Source organism: Narcine bancroftii, chromosome 6 (genome assembly GCF_036971445.1).
Source record: "Narcine bancroftii isolate sNarBan1 chromosome 6, sNarBan1.hap1, whole genome shotgun sequence".
Lineage (NCBI taxonomy): Eukaryota > Metazoa > Chordata > Chondrichthyes > Torpediniformes > Narcinidae > Narcine > Narcine bancroftii.
Window position 1 is genome coordinate 116,901,431 of NC_091474.1, and position 13,228 is coordinate 116,914,658.

The window sequence follows — 13,228 nt, forward strand, 5'->3', positions numbered from 1 at the left end:
GAATCAGAGGCCTGGAATCAGAGGCGGGGAATCAGAGGCAGGGAATCAGATGCGGGGAATCAGAGGAGGGGAATCAGAGCTGGAGAATCAGAGGCGGGGTATTAGAGTTGGGGAATCAGAGGCGGGGAATCAGACGCGGGGAATCAGAGGGGGGGTATCATAGCTGGCGAATCAGAGGCGGGGAATCAGAGGTGGGCAATCAGAGGCCGGGAATCAGAGGTGGTGAATCAGAGATGGGGAATCAGAGGCGGGGAATCAGTGGCAGGGAATCAGATATGGGGAATCAGAGGCGTGGAATCAGAGGCAGGGAATCAGACACGGGGAATCAGACACGGGGTATCAGAGGTGGGGAATCAGAGATGGGGAATCAGAGGCGGTGAATCAGAGATGGGGAATCAGAGGCGGGGAATCAGAGGCAGGAAATCAGACACGGGGATTCAGAGGCTGGGAATTAGACGGGGGGAATCAAAGGTGGGGAATCAGAGCTGGGGAATCAGAGGCAGGGGATCAGAGGCGGGGAATCAGATATGGGGAATCAGAGGCTGGGATTCAGAAGCGGGGAATCAGAGGCAGGGAATCAGACACGGGGAATCAGAGGTGGGGATTCAGAGATGGGGAATCAGAGGCGGGGAATCAGAGGCAGGGAATCAGACGCGGGGAATCTGAGGCGGGGAATCAGAGCTGGGGAATCAGAGGTGGGGAATCAGAGTTGGGGAATCAGAGGCAGGGAATCGGATGTGCGGAATCAGAGATGGGGAATCAGATGTGGGGAATCAGAGGAATCAGAGATGGGGAATCAGAGGCGGGGAATCAGAGGCAGGAAATCAGACACGGGGATTCAGAGGCTGGGAATCAGACGGGGGGAATCAAAGGCGGGGAATAAGAGCTGGGGAATCAGAGGCAGGGAATCAGAGTTTGGGATTCAGAGACGGGGAATCAGATATGGGGAAAGAGAGGCGGGGAATCAGAGGCGGGCAAACAGAGGCGGGGAATTAGATATGGGGAATCAGAGGTGGGGAATCAGAGGTGGTGAATCAGTGATGGGGAATCACAGGCGGGGAATCAGAGGCAGGGAATAGAACGCAGGGAATCAGACGCAGGGAATCAGAGCTGGGGAATCAGAGGCGGGGAATCATAGTTGGGAATCAGAGGCGGGGAATCAGATATGGGGAAACAGAGGCGGGGAATCAGAGGCGGGGAAACAGAGGCGGGGAATCAGATATGGGGAATCGGATGCGGGGAATCAGAGGCGGGGAATCAGAGCTGGGGAATCAGAGGCGGGGAATCAGAGTTGTGGCATCAGAGGTGGGGAATTAGATATCGGGAAACAGAGGTGGGGAATCAGAGGCGGGGAAACAGAGGCGGGGAATCAGATATGGGGAATCAGAGGTGGGGAATCAGAGGCAGGGAATCAGATGTGCGGAATCAGAGATGGGGAATCAGAGGCAGGGAATCAGAATCAGAAGCGGGGAATCAGAGGCCGGGAATCAGAGGCCGGGAATCAGATGCTGGGAATAAGAGGCCGGGAATCAGAGGTGGGGAATCAGAGTCCGGGAATCAGAGATGGGGATTCAGAGGCGGGGAATGAGATATGGAGAATCAGAGGCGGTGAATCAGAGGCCGGGAAACAGAGGTGGGGAATCAGATATGGGGAATCAGAGGTGGCGAATCAAAGGCGGTGAATCAGAGATGGGGAATCAGAGGCGGGGAATCAGAGGCAGGGAATCAGATGCGGGGAATCAGAGGCGGGGAATCAGAGCTGGCGAATCAGAGGCGGGGAATCAGAGGTGGGCAATCAGAGGCGGGGAATCAGATATGGGGAATCAGAGGCGGGGAATCAGAGGCGGGGAAACAGAGGCGGGGAATCAAATATAGGGAATCAGAGGTGGGGAATCAGAGGTTGTGAATCAGAGATGGGGAATCAAGGCGGGGAATCAGAGGCAGGGAATCAGACACGGGGAATCAGAGGCGGGGATTCAGAGCTGGGGAATCAGAGGCGGGGAATCAGAGTTGGGGAATCAGAGGCAGGGAATCAGATATGGGGAATCAGAGGGGGGGAATCAGAGGCGGAGAAACAGAGGTGGGGAATCAGATATGGGGAATCAGAGGTGGGGAATCAGGGGCAGGGAATCAGTGGCAGGGAATCAGAGGCGGGGAATCAGAGGCGGGGAATCAGAGGCAGGGAATCAGACACGGGGAATCAGGCGGGGAATCAGAGATGGGGAATCGGATGCGGGGAATCAGAGGCGGGGAATCAGAGCTGGGGAATCAGAGGCGGGGAATCAGAGTTGTGGCATCAGAGGTGGGGAATTAGATATCGGGAAACAGAGGTGGGGAATCAGAGGCGGGGAAACAGAGGCGGGGAATCAGATATGGGGAATCAGAGGTGGGGAATCAGAGGCAGGGAATCAGATGTGCGGAATCAGAGGCGGGGAATCAGAGGCAGGGAATCGGACGCCGGGAATCAGAGTCGGGGAATCAGAGCTGGGGAATCAGAGGCGGGGAATCAGAGTTGGGGAATCAGAGGCGGGGAATCAGATATGGGGAAATAGAGGCGGGGAATCAGATATGGGGAATCAGAGGTGTGGAATCAGAGGTTGTGAATCAGAGGAAGGGAATCAGAGTCGGGGAAACAGACGTGGGGAATCAGATATGTGGAATCAGAGGTGGCGAATCAAAGGCGGTGAAACAGAGATGGGGATTCAGAGGCGGGGAATGAGATATGGAGAATCAGAGGCGGCGAATCAGAAGCCGGGAAACAGAGGTGGGGAATCAGATATGGGGAATCAGAGGTGGCGAATCAAAGGCGGTGAATCAGAGATGGGGAATCAGAGGCGGGGAATCAGAGGTTGGGAATCAGAGGCAGGGAATCAGAGGCGGAGAATCAGAGGCGGGGAATCAGAGGAAGGGAATCAGATGTGCGGAATCGGAGATGGGGAATCAGAGGCAGGGAATCAGAGGCGGGGAATCAGAGGCGGGGAATCAGAGGCCGGGAATCAGATATGGGGAAACTGAGGCGGGGAATCCGAGGCGGGGAAACAGAGGTGGGGAATCAGATATGGGGAATCAGAGGTGGGGAATCAGAGGTTGGGAATCAGAGGCAGGGAATCAGAGGCTTGGAATCAGATGCAGGGAATCAGATGCGGGGAATCAGAGGCGGGGAATCAGAGCTGGCGAATCAGAGGCGGGGAATCAGAGGTGGGCAATCAGAGGCGGGGAATCAGATATGGGGAATCAGAGGCGGGGAATCAGAGGCGGGGAAACAGAGGCGGGGAATCAAATATAGGGAATCAGAGGTGGGGAATCAGAGGTTGTGAATCAGAGATGGGGAATCAAGGCGGGGAATCAGAGGCAGGGAATCAGACACGGGGAATCAGAGGCGGGGATTCAGAGCTGGGGAATCAGAGGCGGGGAATCAGAGTTGGGGAATCAGAGGCAGGGAATCAGATATGGGGAATCAGAAGGGGGGAATCAGAGGCGGAGAAACAGAGGCGGGGAATCAGATATGGGGAATCAGAGGTGGGGAATCAGGGGCAGGGAATCAGTGGCAGGGAATCAGAGGCGGGGAATCAGAGGCGGGGAATCAGAGGCAGGGAATCAGACACGGGGAATCAGAGGCGGCGAATCAGAGATGGGGAATCAGAGGCGGGGAATCAGAGGCAGGGAATCGGACGCCGGGAATCAGAGTCGGGGAATCAGAGCTGGGGAATCAGAGGCGGGGAATCAGAGTTGGGGAATCAGAGGCGGGGAATCAGATATGGGGAAATAGAGGCGGGGAATCAGATATGGGGAATCAGAGGTGTGGAATCAGAGGTTGTGAATCAGAGGAAGGGAATCAGAGTCGGGGAAACAGAAGCGGGGAATCAGATATGTGGAATCAGAGGTGGCGAATCAAAGGCGGTGAAACAGAGATGGGGAATCAGGGCAGGGAATCAGAGGCAGGGAATCAAACACGGGGAATCAGAGCTGGGAAATCAGAGACGGGGAATCAGAGTTGGGAATCAGAGGCGGGGAATCAGAGGCGGGGAAACAGAGGCGGGGAATCAGATATGGGGAATCAGAGGTGGGGAATCAGAGGTTGGGAATCAGAGGCAGGGAATCAGAGGCGGGGAATCAGAGGCGGGGAATCAGAGGAAGGGAATCAGATGTGCGGAATCGGAGATGGGGAATCAGAGGCAGGGAATCAGAGGCGGGGAATCAGAGGCGGGGAATCAGAGGCCGGGAATCAGATATGGGGAAACTGAGGCGGGGAATCCGAGGCGGGGAAACAGAGGCGGGGAATCAGATATGGGGAATCAGAGGTGGGGAATCAGAGGTTCGGAATCAGAGGCAGGGAATCAGAGGCTTGGAATCAGATGCAGGGAATCAGATGCGGGGAATCAGAGGCGGGGAATCAGAGCTGGGGAATCAGAGGTGGGGAATCAGATTTGGGGAATCAGAGGTTGGGACTTAGATATTGGGAAACAGAGGCGGGGAATCAGAGGCGGGGAAACAGAGGCGGGGAATCAGATATGGGGAATCAGAGGTGGGGAATCAGAGGCAGGGAATCAGATGTGCGGAATCAGAGATGGGGAATCAGAGGCAGGGAAACAGAATCAGAAGCAGGGAATCAGAGGCCGGGAATCAGAGGCCGGAATCAGATGCTGGGAATCAGAGGCCTGGAATCAGAGGCGGGGAATCAGAGGCAGGGAATCAGATGCGTGGAATCAGAGGCGGGGAATCAGAGCTGGGGAATCAGAGGCGGGGTATTAGAGTTGGGGAATCAGAGGCGGGGAATCAGAGTTGGGGAATCAGAGGCAGGGAATTGGATGTGCGGAATCAGAGATGGGGAATCAGAGGTGGGGAATCAGAGGCGGTGAATCAGAGATGGGGAATCAGAGGCAGGGAATCAGAGGCGGGGAATCAGAGGCAGGGAATCAGACGCGGGGAATCTGAGGCGGGGAATCAGAGCTGGGGAATCAGAGGTGGGGAATCAGAGTTGGGGAATCAGAGGCAGGGAATTGGATGTGCGGAATCAGAGATGGGGAATCAGAGGTGGGGAATCAGAGGCGGTGAATCAGAGATGGGGAATCAGAGGCGGGGAATCAGAGGCAGGAAATCAGACACGGGGATTCAGAGGCTGGGAATCAGACGGGGGGTATCAAAGGCGGGGAATCAGAGCTGGGTAATCTGAGGCAGGGAATCAGAGTTGGGGATTCAGAGGCGGGGAATCAGATATGGGGAAAGAGGCGGGGAATCAGAGGCGGGCAAACAGAGGCGGGGAATTAGATATGGGGAATCAGAGGTAGGGAATCAGAGGTGGTGAATCAGTGATGGGGAATCACAGGCGGGGAATCAGAGGCAGGGAATAGAACGCGGGGAATCAGAGACAGGGAATCAGAGCTGGGGAATCAGAGGCGGGGAATCATAGTTGGGAATCAGAGGCGGGAATCAGATATGGGGAAACAGAGGCGGGGAATCATAGGCGGGGAAACAGAGGCGGGGAATCAGATATGGGGAATCGGATGCAGGGAATCAGAGGCGGGGAATCAGAGCTGGGGAATCAGAGGCGGGGAATCAGAGTTGGGGCATCAGAGGTGGGGAATTAGATATAGGGAAACAGAGGCGGGGAATCAGAGGCGGGGAAACAGAGGCGGGGAATCAGATATGGAGAATCAGAGGTGGGGAATCAGAGGCGGGGAATCAGAGGCAGGGAATCGGACGCCGGGAATCAGAGGCGGGGAATCAGAGCTGGGGAATCAGAGGCGGGGTATTAGAGTTGGGGAATCAGAGGCGGGGAATCAGAGCTGGGGAATCAGAGGCGGGGAATCAGAGTTGGGGCATCAGAGGTGGGGAATTAGATATCGGGAAACAGAGGTGGGGAATCAGAGGCGGGGAAACAGAGGCGGGGAATCAGATATGGGGAATCAGAGGTGGGGAATCAGAGGCAGGGAATCAGATGTGCGGAATCAGAGATGGGGAATCAGAGGCAGGGAATCAGAATCAGAAGCGGGGAATCAGAGGCCGGGAATCAGAGGCCGGGAATCAGATGCTGGGAATAAGAGGCCGGGAATCAGAGGTGGGGAATCAGAGTCCGGGAATCAGAGATGGGGATTCAGAGGCGGGGAATGAGATATGGAGAATCAGAGGCGGGGAATCAGAGGCCGGGAAACAGAGGTGGGGAATCAGATATGGGGAATCAGAGGTGGCGAATCAAAGGCGGTGAATCAGAGATGGGGAATCAGAGGCGGGGAATCAGAAGCAGGGATTCAGATGCGGGGAATCAGAGGCGAGGAATCAGAGCTGGCGAATCAGAGGCGGGGAATCAGAGGTGGGCAATCAGAGGCGGGGAATCAGATATGGGGAATCAGAGGCGGGGAATCAGAGGCGGGGAAACAGAGGCGGGGAATCAAATATAGGGAATCAGAGGTGGGGAATCAGAGGTTGTGAATCAGAGATGGGGAATCAAAGCGGGGAATCAGAGGCAGGGAATCAGACACGGGGAATCAGAGGCGGGGATTCAGAGCTGGGGAATCAGAGGCGGGGAATCAGAGTTGGGGAATCAGAGGGAGGGAATCAGATATGGGGAATCAGAGGGGGGGAATCAGAGGCGGAGAAACAGAGGCGGGGAATCAGATATGGGGAATCAGAGGTGGGGAATCAGGGGCAGGGAATCAGTGGCAGGGAATCAGAGGCGGGGAATCTGAGGCGGGGAATCAGAGGCAGGGAATCAGACACGGGGAATCAGAGGAGGGGAATAAGAGATGGGGAATCAGAGGCGGGGAATCAGAGGCAGGGAATCGGACGCCGGGAATCAGAGTCGGGGAATCAGAGCTGGGGAATCAGAGGCGGGGAATCAGAGTTGGGGAATCAGAGGCGGGGAATCAGATATGGGGAAATAGAGGCGGGGAATCAGATATGGGGAATCAGAGGTGTGGAATCAGAGGTTGTGAATCAGAGGAAGGGAATCAGAGTCGGGGAAACAGAAGCGGGGAATCAGATATGTGGAATCAGAGGTGGCGAATCAAAGGCGGTGAAACAGAGATGGGGAATCAGGGCAGGGAATCAGAGGCAGGGAATCAAACACGGGGAATCAGAGCTGGGGATTCAGAGATGGGGAATCAGAGTTGGGAATAAGAGGCGGGGAATCAGAGGCGGGGAAACAGAGGCGGGGAATCAGATATGGGGAATCAGAGGTGGGGAATCAGAGGTTGGGAATCAGAGGCAGGGAATCAGAGGCGGGGAATCAGAGGCGGGGAATCAGAGGAAGGGAATCAGATGTGCGGAATCGGAGATGGGGAATCAGAGGCAGGGAATCAGAGGCGGGGAATCAGAGGCGGGGAATCAGAGGCCGGGAATCAGATATGGGGAAACTGAGGCGGGGAATCCGAGGCGGGGAAACAGAGGCGGGGAATCAGATATGGGGAATCAGAGGTGGGGAATCAGAGGTTGGGAATCAGAGGCAGGGAATCAGAGGCTTGGAATCAGATGCAGGGAATCAGATGCGGGGAATCAGAGGCGGGGAATCAGAGCTGGGGAATCAGAGGTGGGGAATCAGATTTGGGGAATCAGAGGTGGGGACTTAGATATTGGGAAACAGAGGCGGGGAATCAGAGGCGGGGAAACAGAGGCGGGGAATCAGATATGGGGAATCAGAGGTGGGGAATCAGAGGCAGGGAATCAGATGTGCGGAATCAGAGATGGGGAATCAGAGGCAGGGAATCAGAATCAGAAGCGGGGAATCAGAGGCCGGGAATCAGAGGCCGGGAATCAGATGCTGGGAATAAGAGGCCGGGAATCAGAGGTGGGGAATCAGAGTCCGGGAATCAGAGATGGGGATTCAGAGGCGGGGAATGAGATATGGAGAATCAGAGGCGGGGAATCAGAGGCCGGGAAACAGAGGTGGGGAATCAGATATGGGGAATCAGAGGTGGCGAATCAAAGGCGGTGAATCAGAGATGGGGAATCAGAGGCGGGGAATCAGAAGCAGGGAATCAGATGCGGGGAATCAGAGGCGGGGAATCAGAGCTGGCGAATCAGAGGCGGGGAATCAGAGGTGGGCAATCAGAGGCGGGGAATCAGATATGGGGAATCAGAGGCGGGGAATCAGAGGCGGGGAAACAGAGGCGGGGAATCAAATATAGGGAATCAGAGGTGGGGAATCAGAGGTTGTGAATCAGAGATGGGGAATCAAAGCGGGGAATCAGAGGCAGGGAATCAGACACGGGGAATCAGAGGCGGGGATTCAGAGCTGGGGAATCAGAGGCGGGGAATCAGAGTTGGGGAATCAGAGGGAGGGAATCAGATATGGGGAATCAGAGGGGGGGAATCAGAGGCGGAGAAACAGAGGCGGGGAATCAGATATGGGGAATCAGAGGTGGGGAATCAGGGGCAGGGAATCAGTGGCAGGGAATCAGAGGCGGGGAATCTGAGGCGGGGAATCAGAGGCAGGGAATCAGACACGGGGAATCAGAGGCGGGGAATAAGAGATGGGGAATCAGAGGCGGGGAATCAGAGGCAGGGAATCGGACGCCGGGAATCAGAGTCGGGGAATCAGAGCTGGGGAATCAGAGGCGGGGAATCAGAGTTGGGGAATCAGAGGCGGGGAATCAGATATGGGGAAATAGAGGCGGGGAATCAGATATGGGGAATCAGAGGTGTGGAATCAGAGGTTGTGAATCAGAGGAAGGGAATCAGAGTCGGGGAAACAGAAGCGGGGAATCAGATATGTGGAATCAGAGGTGGCGAATCAAAGGCGGTGAAACAGAGATGGGGAATCAGGGCAGGGAATCAGAGGCAGGGAATCAAACACGGGGAATCAGAGCTGGGGATTCAGAGATGGGGAATCAGAGTTGGGAATCAGAGGCGGGGAATCAGAGGCGGGGAAACAGAGGCGGGGAATCAGATATGGGGAATCAGAGGTGGGGAATCAGAGGTTGGGAATCAGAGGCAGGGAATCAGAGGCGGGGAATCAGAGGCGGGGAATCAGAGGAAGGGAATCAGATGTGCGGAATCGGAGATGGGGAATCAGAGGCAGGGAATCAGAGGCGGGGAATCAGAGGCGGGGAATCAGAGGCCGGGAATCAGATATGGGGAAACTGAGGCGGGGAATCCGAGGCGGGGAAACAGAGGCGGGGAATCAGATATGGGGAATCAGAGGTGGGGAATCAGAGGTTGGGAATCAGAGGCAGGGAATCAGAGGCTTGGAATCAGATGCAGGGAATCAGATGCGGGGAATCAGAGGCGGGGAATCAGAGCTGGGGAATCAGAGGTGGGGAATCAGATTTGGGGAATCAGAGGTGGGGACTTAGATATTGGGAAACAGAGGCGGGGAATCAGAGGCGGGGAAACAGAGGCGGGGAATCAGATATGGAGAATCAGAGGTGGGGAATCAGAGGCGGGGAATCAGAGGCAGGGAATCGGACGCCGGGAATCAGAGGCGGGGAATCAGAGCTGGGGAATCAGAGGCGGGGTATTAGAGTTGGGGAATCAGAGGCGGGGAATCAGAGCTGGGGAATCAGAGGCGGGGAATCAGAGTTGGGGCATCAGAGGTGGGGAATTAGATATCGGGAAACAGAGGTGGGGAATCAGAGGCGGGGAAACAGAGGCGGGGAATCAGATATGGGGAATCAGAGGTGGGGAATCAGAGGCAGGGAATCAGATGTGCGGAATCAGAGATGGGGAATCAGAGGCAGGGAATCAGAATCAGAAGCGGGGAATCAGAGGCCGGGAATCAGAGGCCGGGAATCAGATGCTGGGAATAAGAGGCCGGGAATCAGAGGTGGGGAATCAGAGTCCGGGAATCAGAGATGGGGATTCAGAGGCGGGGAATGAGATATGGAGAATCAGAGGCGGGGAATCAGAGGCCGGGAAACAGAGGTGGGGAATCAGATATGTGGAATCAGAGGTGGCGAATCAAAGGCGGTGAATCAGAGATGGGGAATCAGAGGCGGGGAATCAGAAGCAGGGATTCAGATGCGGGGAATCAGAGGCGAGGAATCAGAGCTGGCGAATCAGAGGCGGGGAATCAGAGGTGGGCAATCAGAGGCGGGGAATCAGATATGGGGAATCAGAGGCGGGGAATCAGAGGCGGGGAAACAGAGGCGGGGAATCAAATATAGGGAATCAGAGGTGGGGAATCAGAGGTTGTGAATCAGAGATGGGGAATCAAAGCGGGGAATCAGAGGCAGGGAATCAGACACGGGGAATCAGAGGCGGGGATTCAGAGCTGGGGAATCAGAGGCGGGGAATCAGAGTTGGGGAATCAGAGGGAGGGAATCAGATATGGGGAATCAGAGGGGGGGAATCAGAGGCGGAGAAACAGAGGCGGGGAATCAGATATGGGGAATCAGAGGTGGGGAATCAGGGGCAGGGAATCAGTGGCAGGGAATCAGAGGCGGGGAATCTGAGGCGGGGAATCAGAGGCAGGGAATCAGACACGGGGAATCAGAGGAGGGGAATAAGAGATGGGGAATCAGAGGCGGGGAATCAGAGGCAGGGAATCGGACGCCGGGAATCAGAGTCGGGGAATCAGAGCTGGGGAATCAGAGGCGGGGAATCAGAGTTGGGGAATCAGAGGCGGGGAATCAGATATGGGGAAATAGAGGCGGGGAATCAGATATGGGGAATCAGAGGTGTGGAATCAGAGGTTGTGAATCAGAGGAAGGGAATCAGAGTCGGGGAAACAGAAGTGGGGAATCAGATATGTGGAATCAGAGGTGGCGAATCAAAGGCGGTGAAACAGAGATGGGGAATCAGGGCAGGGAATCAGAGGCAGGGAATCAAACACGGGGAATCAGAGCTGGGGATTCAGAGATGGGGAATCAGAGTTGGGAATAAGAGGCGGGGAATCAGAGGCGGGGAAACAGAGGTGGGGAATCAGATATGGGGAATCAGAGGTGGGGAATCAGAGGTTGGGAATCAGAGGCAGGGAATCAGAGGCGGGGAATCAGAGGCGGGGAATCAGAGGAAGGGAATCAGATGTGCGGAATCGGAGATGGGGAATCAGAGGCAGGGAATCAGAGGCGGGGAATCAGAGGCGGGGAATCAGAGGCCGGGAATCAGATATGGGGAAACTGAGGCGGGGAATCCGAGGCGGGGAAACAGAGGCGGGGAATCAGATATGGGGAATCAGAGGTGGGGAATCAGAGGTTGGGAATCAGAGGCAGGGAATCAGAGGCTTGGAATCAGATGCAGGGAATCAGATGCGGGGAATCAGAGGCGGGGAATCAGAGCTGGGGAATCAGAGGTGGGGAATCAGATTTGGGGAATCAGAGGTGGGGACTTAGATATTGGGAAACAGAGGCGGGGAATCAGAGGCGGGGAAACAGAGGCGGGGAATCAGATATGGGGAATCAGAGGTGGGGAATCAGAGGCAGGGAATCAGATGTGCGGAATCAGAGATGGGGAATCAGAGGCAGGGAATCAGAATCAGAAGCGGGGAATCAGAGGCCGGGAATCAGAGGCCGGGAATCAGATGCTGGGAATAAGAGGCCGGGAATCAGAGGTGGGGAATCAGAGTCCGGGAATCAGAGATGGGGATTCAGAGGCGGGGAATGAGATATGGAGAATCAGAGGCGGGGAATCAGAGGCCGGGAAACAGAGGTGGGGAATCAGATATGGGGAATCAGAGGTGGCGAATCAAAGGCGGTGAATCAGAGATGGGGAATCAGAGGCGGGGAATCAGAAGCAGGGAATCAGATGCGGGGAATCAGAGGCGGGGAATCAGAGCTGGCGAATCAGAGGCGGGGAATCAGAGGTGGGCAATCAGAGGCGGGGAATCAGATATGGGGAATCAGAGGCGGGGAATCAGAGGCGGGGAAACAGAGGCGGGGAATCAAATATAGGGAATCAGAGGTGGGGAATCAGAGGTTGTGAATCAGAGATGGGGAATCAAAGCGGGGAATCAGAGGCAGGGAATCAGACACGGGGAATCAGAGGCGGGGATTCAGAGCTGGGGAATCAGAGGCGGGGAATCAGAGTTGGGGAATCAGAGGGAGGGAATCAGATATGGGGAATCAGAGGGGGGGAATCAGAGGCGGAGAAACAGAGGCGGGGAATCAGATATGGGGAATCAGAGGTGGGGAATCAGGGGCAGGGAATCAGTGGCAGGGAATCAGAGGCGGGGAATCTGAGGCGGGGAATCAGAGGCAGGGAATCAGACACGGGGAATCAGAGGCGGGGAATAAGAGATGGGGAATCAGAGGCGGGGAATCAGAGGCAGGGAATCGGACGCCGGGAATCAGAGTCGGGGAATCAGAGCTGGGGAATCAGAGGCGGGGAATCAGAGTTGGGGAATCAGAGGCGGGGAATCAGATATGGGGAAATAGAGGCGGGGAATCAGATATGGGGAATCAGAGGTGTGGAATCAGAGGTTGTGAATCAGAGGAAGGGAATCAGAGTCGGGGAAACAGAAGCGGGGAATCAGATATGTGGAATCAGAGGTGGCGAATCAAAGGCGGTGAAACAGAGATGGGGAATCAGGGCAGGGAATCAGAGGCAGGGAATCAAACACGGGGAATCAGAGCTGGGGATTCAGAGATGGGGAATCAGAGTTGGGAATCAGAGGCGGGGAATCAGAGGCGGGGAAACAGAGGCGGGGAATCAGATATGGGGAATCAGAGGTGGGGAATCAGAGGTTGGGAATCAGAGGCAGGGAATCAGAGGCGGGGAATCAGAGGCGGGGAATCAGAGGAAGGGAATCAGATGTGCGGAATCGGAGATGGGGAATCAGAGGCAGGGAATCAGAGGCGGGGAATCAGAGGCGGGGAATCAGAGGCCGGGAATCAGATATGGGGAAACTGAGGCGGGGAATCCGAGGCGGGGAAACAGAGGCGGGGAATCAGATATGGGGAATCAGAGGTGGGGAATCAGAGGTTGGGAATCAGAGGCAGGGAATCAGAGGCTTGGAATCAGATGCAGGGAATCAGATGCGGGGAATCAGAGGCGGGGAATCAGAGCTGGGGAATCAGAGGTGGGGAATCAGATTTGGGGAATCAGAGGTGGGGACTTAGATATTGGGAAACAGAGGCGGGGAATCAGAGGCGGGGAAACAGAGGCGGGGAATCAGATATGGGGAATCAGAGGTGGGGAATCAGAGGCAGGGAATCAGATGTGCGGAATCAGAGATGGGGAATCAGAGGCAGGGAAACAGAATCAGAAGCAGGGAATCAGAGGCCGGGAATCAGAGGCCGGAATCAGATGCTGGGAATCAGAGGCCTGGAATCAGAGGCGGGGATTCAGAGGCAGG